This window comes from Acinonyx jubatus, chromosome A2 (genome assembly GCF_027475565.1).
Source record: "Acinonyx jubatus isolate Ajub_Pintada_27869175 chromosome A2, VMU_Ajub_asm_v1.0, whole genome shotgun sequence".
NCBI classification, from domain to species: domain Eukaryota; kingdom Metazoa; phylum Chordata; class Mammalia; order Carnivora; family Felidae; genus Acinonyx; species Acinonyx jubatus.
This window is the reverse complement of record NC_069383.1, coordinates 116,620,906-116,639,148: the sequence shown is the minus strand read 5'-3', so window position 1 is coordinate 116,639,148 and position 18,243 is coordinate 116,620,906. Positions and strand designations below refer to the sequence as shown.

The 18,243-nt window shown below is 44.6% G+C and overlaps 1 long non-coding RNA gene across 1 annotated transcript in view; it reads right to left on the bottom strand.

Annotated features, from left to right (window-relative positions):
• Positions 1 to 18,243, bottom strand: part of LOC113594637 (uncharacterized) — a 337,503-nt gene that overhangs the window by 310,849 nt on the left and 8,411 nt on the right. The gene's annotated exons all lie outside the window — the stretch shown is intronic.

Here is an 18,243-nt window from a genome sequence, read left to right as displayed (position 1 = left end):
GTGGTGACAGAAGTGAATGGATGAAGAGGTTTCCCAAACTGAATAACATCCCACTGGAGGTCCTCAGAAAAGCAAAGTGATTTCAAAGACCAAGAGGTACCTATCATTCTGCCTGTACTACATCTTCAGATTGACAAGAGGGTGTGAAAGGCAGATACTCCTGCTGGTTATGCCTTTGTGTAATTGTGATGGGACATTGAACTTGCTTCTGATAACTAAAAATGGCAAAAGCAATGGAGTCTCATGCCTATAATTGCACTGCATTATTTAAGACTCCATCTCAGCAAAGCTGAACAGGAGAGGCTTTCTCTCTACTGTGGCTGCCATGTTGTAAGAAGGCCCATGGAAAGGACCATAAAGGAAGCAACTTCAGGTAGCCTCTGGAGCTCACAACCAGTGAAAAAGAGGACCCCAGGCGTACAACCACAGCAGCTGAGTTCTACCAACAACCTAGAGGAGGTCAGAAGTGTTTATTTCCACAGTTGAGCCTCTGATGAGGCCACAGGCCTAGCAAATACCTGGATTGCTGGCTGGTAAGAGCCAGCATGGGATCCAGCAAAGCTGTGTCCACACTCCAAACCCACAGAAACCATGAAGCAATTAACATGTATGTATCTTTAAGCCACTAAAGTTGTGGTAAATTATTACACAGAAATAGAAAACTAATACAGAGGAGATTAAAGTCATTCATTCATTTTCAGAAAGACCCCTTCGCTAAAGATACCTACTCTAAGGCCAAGTCAGAAGCAATTAGAATTTATAGAGCCTGGAAATCAAGAAAATAAAGAACCTGATGCTTTTATTTGCCATTTCAGAGACAATCAATGCGTGTTAACCAATAGTGAGTATGGTTGTGACAGCCCCTGGTATTACCATTAAGTTAAGCAAAATGTCCTGTTGGACTTGTCTTCTGGAGAGGCAGGAGAAAAAGGGGTCGGGAACATTTGTATCACTCTCCAGCCAGGCTTGGGGAGAGAAAGCCCCAGGGGATGGGGGACATAGAACTGAGAATAGAACATAACAGGTTGAGACCCTGGGACCTGGACAACATGGGCCCCCAAATGCAAAGGGGGCTTAGCAATAAAGGAGCCACTGGTGGCCCCAGTGTAACAGCTCCCTTCTCTTTCGTCTCTCTCTGTCTCTCTCTGGGACCCAGCTATAAACATCTTCAAACCATTCATTCCCTTAGGCAGGAGCTGAAGGGCATGCTGCAACACACATGATCGTGATCTCCTGGCACTCTAGTCCACTAGATGGGCCAAGTCTATGATGATGTTGGACAGCACCTACAGTACAGGGTTGAATTCTGAGAGTGAGTTGGGCTTTAGGTCCAACCACTTTCCAAACTCCTGGGTAAGCTTCATGACACATCAGTTATGGTCCCATGCAGAACATCTCGTCCCTCACAAGTTGTTAAAGTCAGTGCCTTGTGAGGGCTGCCACTGGGCACCAAACACATTTTGGAAGTGAAGTTACAAGATGTTGCACAGATGCAATCAATCAATCAATAAACCATCAGAGAATATTGCCAAGGTACCCATTTACTTCCTAGAATATCATCTTCATATCAACTGGTGATCCCTACCCAAAACGTGAAGTGCTTTTCTCATGGAGGTTATGACTCAGCTGCCTGGCTGTGATGGGTATGTCTGTCATGCACACTCCAGCCGCATATACCCTCGGTTCTCTTACTTCCTAGGTGCAAGGAGAAAGGGAAACACAGGTCAAGGTGCTACAGAGCAGGAGAAGGACGGAGGAGCTGTCTGGGAAGAAAAATGGGGTGCAGAATCACGAGGGAAATGAATGAGAATAAAGGAACAAAGGTGGCAAAGGATGGGGTTGGCATGGAATCAAAGGAGAGGAGGCTAGGCCAAGCTTAGGCAAGATGGTCATTAATGAATATTGGCTTGTCTTCAGTAAAAACGATCTCCTTTGGGAAGTAGTTTGTAAAGTATAGTTCCTATAGGAATAACCAGCATTGCCTAGAATTTGTCACAGGTACAAATTCTCCGTCTCTAACCTAGAACTACTGCATCAGAAATTCTGGGAGTAGTGCTTAGCAATCTGTATGAACAAAATTCCCAGGAAATTACATGCTAACTTTTGAGAACCACTGCTATTGGGTATCCAGTGCCCATTGTCTCCAGGTTTCAAAGCACTGCCCACCTAGAGAATAACTGGGTTTTGTCTTTATTCTTCTCCCCTCCCCTCATGGAATTGTATGAGCTCTATCTGCCAGGGCTCCCCGTTACTACTTTCCATGTACTAAGCCACCTAATTCATATTCAGTTACTAATATTGGTCCCAATTCACCTTTCCCTGTATCTGGTACCCTCTGCCATGAAGCCATGCAGTACCTCCACACAAAAAAGATGTATAACCCTATCCCTTTTCTTTGGGCTTGGTCATAGATCTGCTTTGCCCAAAAGGATGTTAGCAGACATGATACAAGTAGGGGCTTGCAATCTGCTTACGTGGTTGAGCTTTCCCTCTGCTATGCCTATGAAATGAGCTCCCCCAGAAACACTCCACCACTTCAGCCTGCTCCCAGAAGGAACCCATGTAGAGCAGAGCCAAACCAGCCATCTAAGCCAATGCACACACCTGAGTAAAATAAATACTCATTGTTGTATGCCATAAAATTCTGGCTTTATTGGTTACCCAGATAGCTACCCATTACACTGGGGAACAGTGTATTTGGGTGCTAGTCTCCTGGGTGATCTGTGTTCTCTACAACATAAGCCTCCTGACATCCTCGTGTCTTATGGCACAGTAGGCTTGTAAGGAGACAGCAAGGAATACAGTCATCCCCCCTTATCCACATTTACAGTTACTCATGGTAAACTGCAGTACAGAAGCAGGTGATGCTCCTTCTGATGTATCATCAGTTAATAGTAGCCTAACGCCACATCACAATGCCCACGTCACTCACTTCATCTCATCATGTATGTATTCTATCATCTCACATCAACACAAGAAGAGCAAGTATAGTACAAAATAATTTGAGAGAAAAAGAAACCACAGTCACATAACTTTTATTATTGTACGTTGTTATCATCATTCTACTGTATAATGAGTTCTTGTGAATTTCTTACTGTGCCTAAGTATCACAAGTAGGTACGTATGTATAGGAAAAAACAGATGGTTGAACCCTGAATCTACTATCTGTGGTTTCAAGCATCCATCGGGGGGTCTTGGAATGTATGTCCAGCAGATAAGGGGGGACTACTGTGTATTTTAAGGAGGATCAGTTTGGGGGATGGGGAGCTCTCCACTTCTCTCAAGCCAACTGAGAGCAGGGCTATTCTATGGCACTACTGGGTCAGCTGATGAGAGAGACACAGAGGACAGGGGGTTCAGAAACAAGATAGAAAGGAAAGACAAGAACAAGTTTGAATGGACAAGAGGCACTGGCTTAAAAGAGAAGGAAGTAACCGTCAATAAATGCCATGTTGGGGCGCCTGGGTGGCTCAGTCTGTTAAACTTCCGACTTCAGCTCAGGTCATGATCTCATTATTCGTGAGTTCCAGCCCTGCATCGGGCTCTGTGCTGACAGCTCGGAGCCTGGAGCCTGCTGTGGATTTTGTGTCTCCTTCTCTCTCCACCTTTCCTCTGCGCACGCTCTCTCTCTCAAAAATAAACATTAAAATTTTTTTTAAAAAATAAATGTCATGTTGTATCCTCATCACCTCCCACTCCCGAGGCCCCCACAGGAAACCTGCAAGTCTCAGCTCCAGGCAAACCTATCTTCACTCACGCCTGCTTCTGATCTCGCCGCCCTGTCCCCTGCCTCTCACTTAGCAAGGCTGAGAGGAGACAGGGCCAGTTTGAGATGCAGCATCCTCTCAGTGGGAGGCGGCTGGGGACTATTTGTATTGAGTGAATTATTCACTCTGGAAGCCAAATACTCCCACCCGGGCTCTCATACTGCAATTTATTATCCCTGGAGTGCTCTCCTAGGTGGGGTCACAGAAGGGAGATGCCATCCGGGCTTTGCCCTCAGAGCTGCCTGGGAACTTAGACACTGAGAGAGGCAGCTTTTGTAAGGTGCCAGCTGCCATGGTGCAGCCCTGGCTGTGCCGGGAAACCTGAGGTTGCCCTGGTGATCGGCATGCAGCTTCCCCATGTGGCAGATGACACTCACCACAGGCATGGCAGAAGCATTGGTTCTACATGTCAAATCCTGTCAAATGGGGCAATGATTTAAAAAGTGATTTCTGGGTAGCCAGCGGTGGGGAGCTGGCAGTTTTCAGCACTCAGTGACAGTGTCTGAGATATGTTGTGAAACAGCCTCTCTTCTCAACCCCAGTGAATTCGGTGGGCTTGCACTATAGAAATATCAGGCACCCCTCCCCAAGGCAGGGATGTGGGCTGGCCACAGCTTCCCAGACAGAAAGAGAGGTGGAAGCCAGGGCTGCCGCCTGAGTACTTGCTTTATGCCAGACATTGGGCCAAGTGGTTTACATAAATCACCTTAATTCACCCAATAACTCAGCAAGGTGGTCTCCTTATCCCCATTTTGCAGATAAGAATAGTAAAACTCAGGGAGTCAAGTCCACATCATTGTTACGTGGACAACCAGGGTTGAAATCCAGACTTAACAAGCAAATTTGCATTCTTGCTGTAACATACTATAGGGGCTTGTTCATTTTATTAATTGTCACTTTATTATTAACTTCCAGAGAATAAAGACTAGGTCTGTTCTCTCCCTGGGCTAAGTTTACTCACATTGCATCATCTGGTCTTCTCAGTGCTAACGTTATCCTGATTTTACAGATGTAAAAGTAAAGCTTGGAGGAGTTAAGGAACTTGCCTAAGATCACACAGCTAATAAGTGGTAAAGCCAGGACTTGAATAGAAGCCTGATTCCAGAGTCTAAATCTCTGATCATGTGCCCATTCTTTAGGTCGTGGATGTGTATGCATGATGGCCCAATCATGTCAGCTGAGAAGTTGTCACCAAGCAGAAAAAGAGCTCCCTAAAGAAACTAGATTTCTCAGAGTACATCCTTTTTGAGACATATGCCCTGCTTACATCTGTATTCATGGCAAGCTTGAAACTTCAAAAATACTTTGGTAATGAACTCTACCCCCTCATACAACTGCCCTGACCCCGCCTTTGGAGCTCACCTTTGGAAACACCAGGAATGAAAACAATGATCTGAATGAGTGTCTATAAAAGTAAGATACGTCTTGGATGAGAAACAATATTAAAAATGTATTCCGAAGGGTCAAATTTCCCCAGCCTGAAAACATCCAAAAATGGAGATAAGAGAGATAAACAAGAAGAAACAGAAAGAAACATGTCTATGATAGTTTTCCCCTCATTAATCCTAATTCTTCATGAGTTTGGAGAGACACAGGAGGAGTTTCCATGTGGACACATCAGGGGCTCCCAACCTGAGCTTATATCCTAATAAACCATTTTTTATTTCAAAATACCTACTTTTTCTGTTTGGTTTTGCCTGCTTAGCATCCATTCTTTCTTCTGGGAGCAGCATCCTCATGTTCCTGGAGGGGAACTACCATCTCCCACTTGTGTTCTGGGGTTTGGGAGGGGACTCTACTCCCCAGCCTCAAAGACACCTGAATGTACATAACTCTGGTCTCACCAGTGGGCATGCTCTGTTGCCTTGGCCACAGGGATTGGTTCAGGACCTGCTCACAGCTCAGCCTGGGCCACTCAAGAGGAATCTGTAGCTTCTGGGGGAGTTACCGGGAAGGTCAGCCCTCTGCTCCTGCATGTGTCTGCAGCTGCAGGAGGGGATGGGGCAGTGGAGACTGCGATGGAGACCCTGCCTCACAGAAAAGTTGTGAGATGGGCGGGGACACTGATTCCTGACTATTTGACCTTCTTTTGCCAAAGGAACAGATGTAACCTCAGCTTTCCCTGTGTGGCCAGATTGGTGCATTAAGAAACCACATTTTGGTTCTTCAAACATGGCTACCAAGACAACCTAACTGATATAATATTAATGAGCAGAATCCAGGAAAGAAGTACAAATGGCCACTCCCTATATCCTAGGGCACTGGACAGGAAATCTAATATTAGCCATGTACCTCCTAAGTCCCATACCCTGGGCGAACATTTTTCTTATTTTGAGGACAACCATACCTACTTCTACCCAAGTGGTCCTTCTTCCTGGAATAATCTCTCTCCTCATTTCCTCCAAGCACACTCCTACCCATCCTGCAAAACTCTCCATCACTCCCTCCTCTAGAGTTAAAAGTCACCTCCTCTGGGTTCCCACAATGCCAGCCCACATCTCTGCAGTCACTTCTACCAAATCCTTGTTTTGTATCTGCCTGTATGGTGATTTTTTTATTACCAAATTAGGGGATGTTCAATGTCAAAAAGAAAAAAAATCCTAACAATAGGAAATGAGATACAAAGGGAGATAAATTCTCCCTCAATCCAGTGTCTCTCCCTGGAAGTAAACATCATGAACACTCATGAATCCATTCAGATACTGTTGATTGCATTGAGATAAAATGTCTGTCACAAAACACGTGAACTCTCCAAAAACAGGGATTCGGCTTCATTCATTCTGCCGTGGTACTGTGGGTCCACTCTGCCTGGATTCCAAGCCTGGCTCAAATATTTACTAGTCTGCGACTTGGGACAAGTTAATTAAACTCTTTGCACCTCCCTGTCCTCATCTATAAAATGGGACTCACACTGGTTACCCCTCTTACCAGGTTCTTGTGAACATTAAATGACTTAATATAAAGTGCTCAGAACAGGGGCTAGCACATGGTATGTGCAGTGTAAATGTGTATCATGACTATGTTAGTCTCCATCTCCAGTGTCTGGCCCTAAACAAAAAGTTCTGAGTAAAGAGTCATTTCTCCGCAGCCTGCACACAGTTAAATGGACTCCACTAATTCTGCTGACTGTCTCTCAGGCAGACTTCTGGCACTTTCTCACTGGCATTTCTTCCCCTTAATAGGATCCACTTTCATCACCACAACTATTTATTGAGTCTTTACCATGGGCCAGGGCATATTTTACCCTTTCAATATTCCTGTTAGAAGTAAGTATTCATGGGGCGTCTGGGTGGCTCAGTGGGTTAAGCGTCTGACTTCGGCTCAGGTCATGGTCTCGCAGTTTGTGAGTTCGAACCCCGCATCGGGCTCTGTGCTGACAGCTCAGAGCCTGGAGCCTGCTTCAGATTCTGTGTCTCCCTCTCTCTCTGCCCCTCCCCCGCTTGAGCTCTGACTCTCTGTCTCTCAAAAATGAACAAATGTAAAAAAAAAAATTAAAAGAAAAAAAGTACTCACTAGTGTTCATAACAGCATTATTCACTATGGCCAAAATATGGAAACAAGCCAAAACATGGAAAAACTTGGTCAAAGTTCCCACAACTAGTAAAAGACATTAAACTCAAGCCTGTCTGACACCTAAGTACACTATCTGCCCAGTATGCCCAGTGTGTTGTAGGTGTTTAATAAATATTTGTTGGATGGACCAGATAATAGAAAGCTCTCATGACACTTTTCCCTTTTGCTATGTTTAATCAATGGCTTCCTGGAAACAGAGATGGCAAATGATAATCAAGTAAAAGTAAGAAAGATGTCAGTACTATCTTTGTTCACTCCAGGGCTCCCAATCCCCAAAGGAAGCAAAATCCTTGGAGCTGCCAGTGAGACACAGTTCTCCAAGAGCAAGCATACAACAACTGCACAAGGTGGTAAGAGCTGGTGGGGGGACATTCCCTTTTCCAGTACATCAGCCACACTGGTTCTTAAAGTCAGTGAGAATCAAAAAATATGGAGATAGGTCCACAGAGCTTTGCTCAAAGAAAAGCTGTCCCTTTACAGATGAAGAAAGTGAAGCCCAGAGACAGAGAGATTAATTCAATGTCCTCCATCCTACTGGTGGTGTAGCAGGGGCTAGAACCAGACCTCACATTCCACAGGTCCACAAACTTGGCAGTAAGAAGACTGTGTAGCCCTGGTACCTTCAGTATACACCAGGTCAAACTGGTCCTCCGTGAATAGCTGTGTGATCTTGAGCAAGTCACTGACTCTCTAGGACACTCCGTTTCTCCACTGATAAAATAAGATGTTAATTCTTCTATTTGGATGAGTAACAAGAACATAAGAAAAAAACAGAAATTATTAAGTAAAATACAGCCAGTGCAATAGAAAAGTAGGCCAAGAAACAAACAATTCACAAAAGAGGGGACATAGTGCCAAAGAAAGATACGTGAACTGATGTTCAATATCACTAGTGATCAAGGAAATGCAAATCAAAGCCACAATGGGAGACAAAGTTTTTTTTAAATGTATTAGCTTGGAAAAAAATTTTAAATCTGACAATTCCAAACATTGGATTGGATATAATACAAAGGCTGTCTTATACATTGCCATTCAGAGCGAAAATTGGTGCAAACATTTGGAAGAAGTGAGACACATAAGAAAGTTCAAAGGCCACACTGTTAACAAGAGCAAAAGTCTGGCAACCACCCAAAACCTCATGAGTGGAAGAGTGAATGAATAAACTGGGATATTCCCACAGTGTAATCTTCTAGAACCATCACCATGGATGAGGTACACAGAAGTGCACAATATGGATGGATCTCAGCAAGATATTTATTACACTGAAATTGTGTCAAGTATGGCAGCCTTTTGTATAAAGTTAAAAACAACTAAAATGAAATATACACATACATCTTTATGGATGCATATAGATGCAATACAATTATAAAGAGGAAAGCCAGAGTGTAGTGAAAATGGCATTCAGGACAAAGATTGCCTCTGTTGGGGTGGCAGGGATGAGATGAGAGAGGGAGCCCTATGGGTAGATATGAGTCCATGTCAATGCCTGAGCTTTAGTTCTAAGTCCAGGGTCGTGAGTTTTCATGGCATTATTAAAACATGGGATTCTGAGCGTGTGTCATGAACCCAGAGTCACTATCCATTTAGTTCTTTGAAGCTGAGGACCAAGGGTGACAACAGGGATTCCTTCTTGGCAGGGTTGCTGGGAGGATTTAGAACGTATGGCCCAGCGCCTGGGCACCTGCACCGGAACATCCAGATCCTGGCTGGTGGTAGTGGTTGAGTGTACAAGTGGCTTGAGAACAGCTTGAAGTGAGCTAAAGAAAACCAAATTTCACTCCGGCTCCCTCTGCCTCATGGCTCCACTGATTTTGTGAATCAATGCAATCTCTCCATCCTCTTGGGCATCTTGCTTTTAAAGATCACATAGCTCTGGGTCATAACAAGACCCAGTTACTTTCAAAAGCTTCAGCCAACGTTCTCTGGAGAGTAACCTCTTTAGAGTGGTGTGACAGGCTTGTATTACCTTCCCTTCAGAAGGACCTCTCATAGTTCGGTCCCTGGCTCTGTCTTCTTGAAGGATTTCACATGGCCAGGACTTTGCTTTAAAAGAAAAACTGGCTTTCAACAGAGGTGGGGGTGGGGGTATGTTGTTGACATTGCTCTCTCACCCCACTGAAGGTAAGAGTTTTCTTTTTCCTCCCACACAACACAAGGAACAGAGAAGTCATTTAAGCCTTATAAATACTGGCAGGCTCAAAAAGCAAGTCGCCAGTCTTAAAAACATGTCTCTGTTTCCTTTGGCTATTCTGCAAATCCAGTCATATTTTCAGATAAGAAGGTAAACAGAGGGTGGAGGAGATTAAGAAGGCCTGTCTTAGGCCAGTATCTTTATAGAGAGACTGCGAGAAGAAATGTTACTGGAGTCTTTCCCTTTCAGGGAAAAGGATAGTAGCTAAACCCATAATAGCCCCCAAACCTAGGAGGGTGGTAGAAGTAGGCACTTCTCTCTGCACCTCCAAGAAAAAACCAGAACACCAGTGAATAGGGTGCCAGACATATTTGTGCCAGATCCCAGACTCGGGACTTAGAGGCAGGGAACAGGGTGGAAAAGGAAATTGGTAGCGTCTGTAGGGCTGCCTCTATCCACTACTTGGATGGAATTGGCTGCCTGGAGAGGTAATAAGTCCATCATCTCTTTGAAAAAGAAACAAACCCACACCTTGTGGTAAGCTTCTCTTAGCAAGGATGCTGAGGAATGTTCTGAAGGTAGTAGAACCAGATCGGAAGCTTGAGGCTGGGGAGATAGGAAGGATACAACAGAAACCCTCTGAAACTAAAGGCAGAAGTTGGCCTAACTCAAGGGTGGGTTCACGGCTTCTACAGTATTCTCAAAGAAACATGTCACCCTAAGAAAGATAATGAACCAACAGACTAGGTGATCTTCAAGGTTTCTGACTCTGTCAAATCCCAGGATCTGTGATCCTTTAGGTCTCTGAATTCAGGGTAAGGCATGTAGATATTTCATGAGACTTAAAGATGTACCCTAAGTGGCATGGGGGCTCCATAAAGGCAAGGATTTCTGTGTGCTTCCTTTACTGTGCTGCACCACTAGCATCGACAACGGTGGTTGGCACATACTTGGGAAACATCTGTTGATTTATGTGCATGAACGAACCCTAGTCAAAGCCTCTACTTCTTTTCCTTTGTGACCCCTGGACAAATGCAGTCTCTCATCTGGCTGGCAGTGGTGATGGCTGGGCCTCGGCAAATGCTCATCTTTGGACCTTACCTGCACAGATTCAAAGAGTCTCCCCCATGATTCTAGTGATAATCTCATCTGGAATCTAACGTCAGCTCCTGATTACTCAGTCTGATGGAGAAACCCTGAAATGTCCCCCTACTTCTAGCCTGGAAAGAAAGGTGTTAACTGTGGCGCTGGACACCAGCTTTATAAAAGGCTTCTGATGCCCCTGACTTCAATCCTTCCCATGTCGCTGATATTGAAACCTAACTGTGTTGATATTGGTCTCTAAGGTAAACAAAGCTTTACAGAGGAAATGTTTGGAACTAGAGATTCCTGTTTGCTCCAAGTTTGGACTAATGGCCGGAATAATGAACATTTCCATTCATTTCCTTTTAAAGTACCACTGATAATGTAGCTAAGTGGAGAGTCCTAAACCATTCCTATTGGTCACTTACCAAAAACAGTTTCTGAAATACAATCGATACTTCCCACCCCTGTGGAATTTCATAGAGAGAAGGTCAAGAACTATTCCTGTGTGAAGGCCTCAAGACCCTGAGAGGAAGAGCAAGGAGAGAAGGGGGAAAGAAGAGAAGGTTAAAAAATGAGAGAGTGACAAATAGCAGTGGCTAATCTGAACTGCTAATCTCCACTCTGATTATGGGCCTGTCACAAAATTAAGCCTTTTAAATATATTAACTCATTAAGCCCTTTCAACAGTCCTGTGGGAAAGGTTCTATTTATCCCATTATAGATGGGAAAACTGAGGCCCAGAGACTTGCTCAAGGTCACACAGCAGAGGTGTGACCAAGCTGGGATTTGTAGGAAAGCCTGTGCTCTTAACCACTGGCTTGCACTGTCTCTCTTTATGCCCCAATTCTGCTCCTCTTTCTCTTTACCGTGTGTTTCCTTCGCCACCTATGAGGATGGTTTGACTTAAACAGTGACTCAGAGCCTGGAGAGAAGAGAAAGCAAGCCTATGAAACAGGGCACGCAGGGTGGTTCTATATGGGTGGGTTGTAGATTGCAAAAGCTAGAGATAGAAGTGGAGCTTTGTGGGTAGGCCAGGGAGCTTGACCAGGGCCAGGGCAGGATTTGATGTGGAGGAAAAGCGTGGCCAGGACTGTGTGTTGGAAACACACGCTGATTGTGGCGTGCCAACCCTCAATGGGCCCCGAGCAAGACAGACACCGCTGCATTGAGGAAGCCGTCTGGCCCACGGCATTCCCGGAAGGGGCGAGCCTGGCAAACCTCAGCCTCGTAACCCAGTCTGGGAAGCCGGCCCCTGTTGGGTTTGGCAAGGAGGCGTTTGTGAGCTCAGCAGGAGAGAATGCGGAGTGTCACTGGTTTAGAGAGGAAAAGAATCTGCTGCACCAAGATGACAGCTGGGCCATCGCATAGAAAGGCTTGGCAGTGCGTCTGGGCTACCTTTGTTTCTAACACATGTGGTATCACATCCGAACCAGAGTCAGGCTCCTCCATGGTACATGGGGGCGTAGAGCTCTGAAAATGATCTCTGTGAATCTCGTTATCCCGAGTGTGGTCCAGAGACCAGCCGTGTGGGCATACCCGGGAGCTCATCAGGGATGCAGATTCTCAGGCTCCACCCAGGCCTGCTGAATCAGAATCTTTAAAGTCCGAGAGGTGCTGTCCTAGACATGCCCTGACCTAGGATCAGAATCTCTGGAGCTACATTTCTCAAATCTGCCTGACATATAAGCTCCCCAGGTGAATCAGATACAGGCTGAAGTTTGGGAACCAACACAGGAAACCTGTGAAATGTCATAAGGCATTGAAGCCTCATCTCTCAAATGCCTCCCTGACCCAGAAAATTCCCTTTGAGCTAGCATGGAAAATATCATTAGTTGATTTGCAGTCCATCTACTTGTAAAAAAGGATTTATGACAGTTCGTGAACAGAGAAGATGGTTAGTGAAGCAGCATCACAGACTGGATTGCAGGGAAACTCCACCAGCCCACAACCCACTAAACACCATACATGCGGTATGACAGAGCCTAAAATCCTGCCGCTGGGTTTATCCCTGTGCTTCTTTTTAAAATTATAAGTTTTCCTTGGAGGAAAAGGCATCTTTACATTCAGAGTAAATTGCTGATGACTTTTCAAGCCTGCTTTCCTGATGGCAATCTGTGAGCAAATTCTGTCATTCTACCTCCAAAGAAAATCTCTAGGGTTCCACTTCTCTCCACCTCCACAGTGGCACTGGGTCTCACCTGCCAAAACCTGACAAGACCTTCCCACATGGTCTATTTCTGCTTCTGTCCCCTCTGATCTCTGTTCCACACAACTCTCAAGGCAGTCACTGAAGGAGGGAAATCACATCATGTCACATCCCAGCCTAAAGCCAAAACCTGCCTGTATCAGTTTCCTTCAGCTTCTGTAACAAATTACCACAAACATGGTGGCTTAAAACAATAAAATTTATTATCTCACAGTTCTGGAGACCAGAAGTCCAAAATCTGTATCACTGGGTTGAAATCAGCATGTTGGCAGGGCCATGCCCTGGAGACTCTAGAGGACAATCTGTTCTTTGCCTCTGGCAGCTTGTGGAGGCTATCTGCCTTCCTTGGCTTGTGGCCACATCACTCCAATCTCTGCCTCCATGGTCAAAATGCATTGTCCTCTTCTGTCTGTCCACTTTCTCACTGCCTTCATCTTTATAGAAATACATGTGATGGGGGCACCTGGGTGGCTCAGTCAGTTGAGCATCCAATTTTGGCTCAGGTCATGATCTCCCTGTCTGTAAGTTCAAGCCCCGTGTTGGGCTCTGTGCTGACAGCTCAGAGCCTGGAGCCTGCTTCGAATTCTGCGTCTCCCCCTCTCTCTCTGCCCCTACCCTGCTCATGTTCTGTCTCTCTCTCTCTGTCAAAAATAAATAAACATTAAAAAAAAAAAGAAAGAAAGAAGTACATATGATGGCACCCAGGACCACGTGGATAGTCCAGGATAATCTCCCCATCTCAAGATCCTGAATTTAACCACATCTGTAAAGTCTGTTTTTGTCATATCAGATAATGGGGACAGTTCCAGGACTAGGGTGTGCCTATCTCTGGGGATCAATCGGACTACCACACTGTCTTTCCATTGCACTTGATGAAATCCAAAGTCTGTACTGTGGCCCCTAAGGTCTCATGTGACCTGGCCCCAATCCAACTCTGAGACCTTCTCCTGCTCCACTTTCCTCATTTTCCAGCCGATTCCTCTGGTCTGCTTTTAGATCTTAAAGTAAGTACGTCCCTGCCACAGAGCCTTTGGTCTTGCTGTTTCTTTTGCCTGCAGTGTTACCACTCTGGGCCTCATTTGCTGGATGAATGAATGCATAAATCAATGAGTGAATGTCTTATTCCTAAAAACTCAGGTAACAAGATGATGGGGAAGTGGAAACAGCAGCATGGGCAGAAATGAGCTTCATCTACCTCTCAATTTTTCCTAGAAATTATTTGGCTAAAGATGCTTCACCTACTCTTTTTTCAGTTGCCAAACACTTCAAAATACCCACACCTCTTAGGCACCGGAGGCTCCCTAGAAAGGAGGTGCCTTAGATGGTTGTAGCCAAGGTGGAACTGGGCATCGATAGGAATAATATCACACGGAACCATCCCCACTCTCCTCATTCTTGAAGAAATAAGACCGTCCAGGGTACACAAAGCTATTTTGACTTCCAGCAACAATTTCGATGATGTTTCTTCTAGTGGTCAATGAATGTTCACTGTTGATTTTAGTGGCAATTTTACAAAGGCCACTGCTAATGGCTGCATCCTGCCCTGGAGACAGCATGCCTGCCAGTGGTTAAATGACCTTTAATTATCTCCTGATTCTGAGAGAAGGTCTATCATTAAGTGGAATTTCTTGCATGCTATTATGATGAAAATGTAAACAGAAGTTCTTCCTGCCCCAGAAAGAAGTAGTCTGAGTTCCATATAGTTATATAAATCAATAGTGGTCACTACATTATAGGTAGTAGGTAGTCTAGATTGACCAACTCATTTTCTTTTTAAAAAAATTTTTTTAACGTTTATTTATTATTGAGAGACAGAGACAGAGCATGAGCATGGGAGGGGCAGAGAGAGGAGGAGACACGGAATCCAAAGCAGGCTCCAGGCTCTGAGCTGTCAGCACAGAGCCCGATGCGGGGTTTGAACTCACAAACTCCAAGATCATGACCTGAACCGAAGTTGTACGCTCAACCGACTGAGCCACCCAGGTGCCCATGATCAACTCATTTCCTTCCAGTTTTCCCAGGTCTTTCTCCACTAGCACTTTAAATCCTGAATCCCAGGAAACCCCTTAGTCTCAGATACACTGGGACGACTGATTGCCCTAGTGGTAGCTAACAGGCCTACCTACCTCTAACACTTGTGGGACATAAGGAAAAACGGTATAAGTAGAGGCCCATGGGGTGTATGTCTAAATATACACAAGTTATAAATCAAGCTAACATACTGCTAAATAAAAATATATTCTATCCTCCTACCCGACAATTCTTCAAAACAACCTAGAAGGCTGAGTTTGAGTTCCAAGCTCTTGGACTTCCTTCTGGTTTCTGGCCTGTCACCACCTTCTCTTTCTGCTCCTAGCTCTGCCCCACACCCCAAGGGGTCTTGCTTAAATAAGTGAAAATACTCAAACTCCACCCACATCCCATAAGCAACCACGTATTGGTTTCCTCCTGGGCCTAGGGGTAAAGTGTGACAAGATTCATCCTTGGAGGAGAATGGCCCTAGGGCAGAGGCCCACTCTGTTCTACAAATGAGACTGGGGCCATTTACGAAGAGAATTCTGGGGTCCATGGAACCTAAGCCTGGCCTGAAAGGAATGGACCTGAAAGGGAGGACCAGGACCATATGGGGTTTCAGGATAGGAGCCACTCTTGCCTGCTGGCAGTCATCACTCACTAGAGTCCCCTTGACATTAGAAACGATGGGATAATTTCCAATTTCCATATACACCACCAGGGCCTCCTGGGCACAGGTTAGAGTTGTTCAACCAGGAGAAATAAAGTTTGAGCAAAATGTTACAGATGCCCTGAGACTGTTCCTAGAAAGAACTGAGGTCATCACTAGAGAAAACAAAATTATAGGACAGTAGGGAAAAGAAGTCCTGTATCAAAGAGGAATAACTACTTAAAAAAATGGCTCTCTTGCCTGGAGATTGATAAGTGTCTGCCAAAGAGGGGAGACTGGGAGTTTGAATGTCATCCTTCTGAGTCCAAACTAATGCAGGATTTCTGTTTTCCTTCACGGGATTTACTTTAATAGATGATGCAGACCGATCCAAATATCAGTGCATGCTGAAAATTACCTGTCTGTTCCTACAGTCTTGATCATGTGAGTATAGCAAGTATCAGGCAGCCAGTATTACAAAATTAACCGCACAGAAGTGATAGGATGATGATATGAGATGGTGGAAAAGATCACCAAGTTAGAAAATACGGAGGTCTTAGTTAAAAGCATAGTGTCAGATAAGTTGGGTTTAGATAATTCCTCTGCCAATTAATAACGGTGAGACTGCAAGTGAGTTACTTTGCATATTTGAACCTTGTTTTTAACTCCTAAGCAAAATCAGGATCTCAATAGCACCTATTACATGCGACTGGTATGAGGATTAATTCAGATAAAGCGTATTAGGAACCCAACCATTGTCTCTAACATTCTACGTATTCCAAAATATTGCTTACTAGGAGAAATGATGGTAGGGGTGCTGCTGATGGTAAAGGCTGGATTGCACTGGTAGAATACTACTAGTTAGTGTCCAGAAGAAGTAATACTACTGTAGTAATACAGAAGAGAGGCAGATTACATGGATTCTGAGGCTCACGGTTCTTGGGTCTAGAAAGGAAATTCTTCAAAGATAATTAAGATACTTAAGAATAAGGGGATGATGTATGGACTACACCTGTGGCAACTGCGGAATACCAAACAGGACTGACAGGGAGACACAAGGAAACATGACTCACGCATACCTTCACTGAGAATACATGGCACAAACTTAGTGTCAATGAGCCCGGAATCATCTCAGACCACGTGGGGGACACCAAGAGAAGTTGCTGAGGGAGCTCGCTGTTGTATTCACAGTTGTACAGACTCAAGCTGAGTCATCACAGCAGTTCAGTAATATCTCAAGTGATAGAAGACAGATCACTCACTGGCAAGCCTGAATCAGCACCAGGGCAAGCAACTATCCCCATCCGTGGCCAAACTTAGGTACCACTCAATGTGCAGATGAATCATTTCTAAATTTAGCACAAAGATTTCCAAATTATCCCAATATGATCTAACATCTGGATGGGAGATATTTATTATTGAGTTTGTGTTCGAGGAGGGGACATAAGCAGAGAGAAAAAATAGAGAGAAGGCTATGTTCTCTAAGAAAACTATTTTCTTTTGAAATAGGGGACTATTTTTGCAAAAATGACTGACTCACATTATTTGTTCATCACTGAAAAGGAAAGAGAGCATGTGTAATGGATTGCTTTACACTAAATAAAGACATCCTGTGGACATGAGGCTTTCTAATTCCGTTTTATATTATTCTAGCTACATTTAAAATGCACATACGAGCATAAGATTGATTCATTTCTGCGCTGGATTGCCTAAGGTCTTTCTACTGTTACAAATAACTTCCCGCAAAGCTTTCTCATGCCTTCTGGGATGCAGGAACAGAGTTCACCCCAAGATGCTCTCTGACCTGATCACCCCAAGTTCTTGCTCTTTTTCCCATGGGCTGTGAGGCTCAATGCAGAGCTCTTGGTTCTTTGGGAGTAGAGTAGGAAGGTCCAAAGGCTCTCTTTGCCCTGGCTTCTCAACACCTTTTGTTACAGAGTTTCCACTTCCTGGGCACAAAGGGGGAAAACATTCATGGTTATTTCCATGAGCTCTAGAATCAGACAGAACGATGTTCAAGTCCTGGCTCTGCCAATTCACTCTATGTGACCAACAAACAAGCTGTTTATCCTCTTGTGAGCCTCAACTGCCTCATCTGTGAAGTGGGAATATGTAGAGACACTAACTCAGGAAAGATTAGGTGTTGTCTCAGTGGCTGTCTACATCGCAAGGGTTCCACAAAGCTAGCTCTTATTCTTTCTAATGGAAGAGTGTTTGGAGTTATGTATTTAGACACCCAGGAAGTTAAGCCACCGGGATCTGATGTTTTAGGTAATGGAAAACTGTAATCTCCAGCCAAACTGAACTTCTTTTGCCTCAGATGCTTTTCCTATCATAATGCTCCCCATTCATCACCTTTTGTTGCAATTGCTTGTTTAGCATCTCTTTTTCCCAGGAGACTTGATTCTGTGACTCTGTTTTCACTGTGCATGTCTGACACCCAGGAGAGCTCTTGGTACAGAAAGAGATGTGCAAAAGTCATTCAGTGAATGAAAGACTGAACAACCAATGAACCAATGAAATGACTGAGTAACTGATAGAACCACAGACCAAATGACTAAATGATCAACTGAGTGATCAAATGAACAAATGAATGAACTAATGAATGAATGACTGACATTGGTCATGTAAATTCAACAGGATGTGAAAATACTTTCCTGGGGCACCTGGGTGGCTCAGTCGGTTAAGTGTCTGACTCTTGGTTTGGGCTCAGGTCATGATCTCACAGTTTGTGAGTTCGAGCCCCACATCCGGCTCTGTGCTGACAGCGTGGAGGCTGCCTGGGATTCTTTCTCCCTCTCTCTCTCTCTCTCTCTCT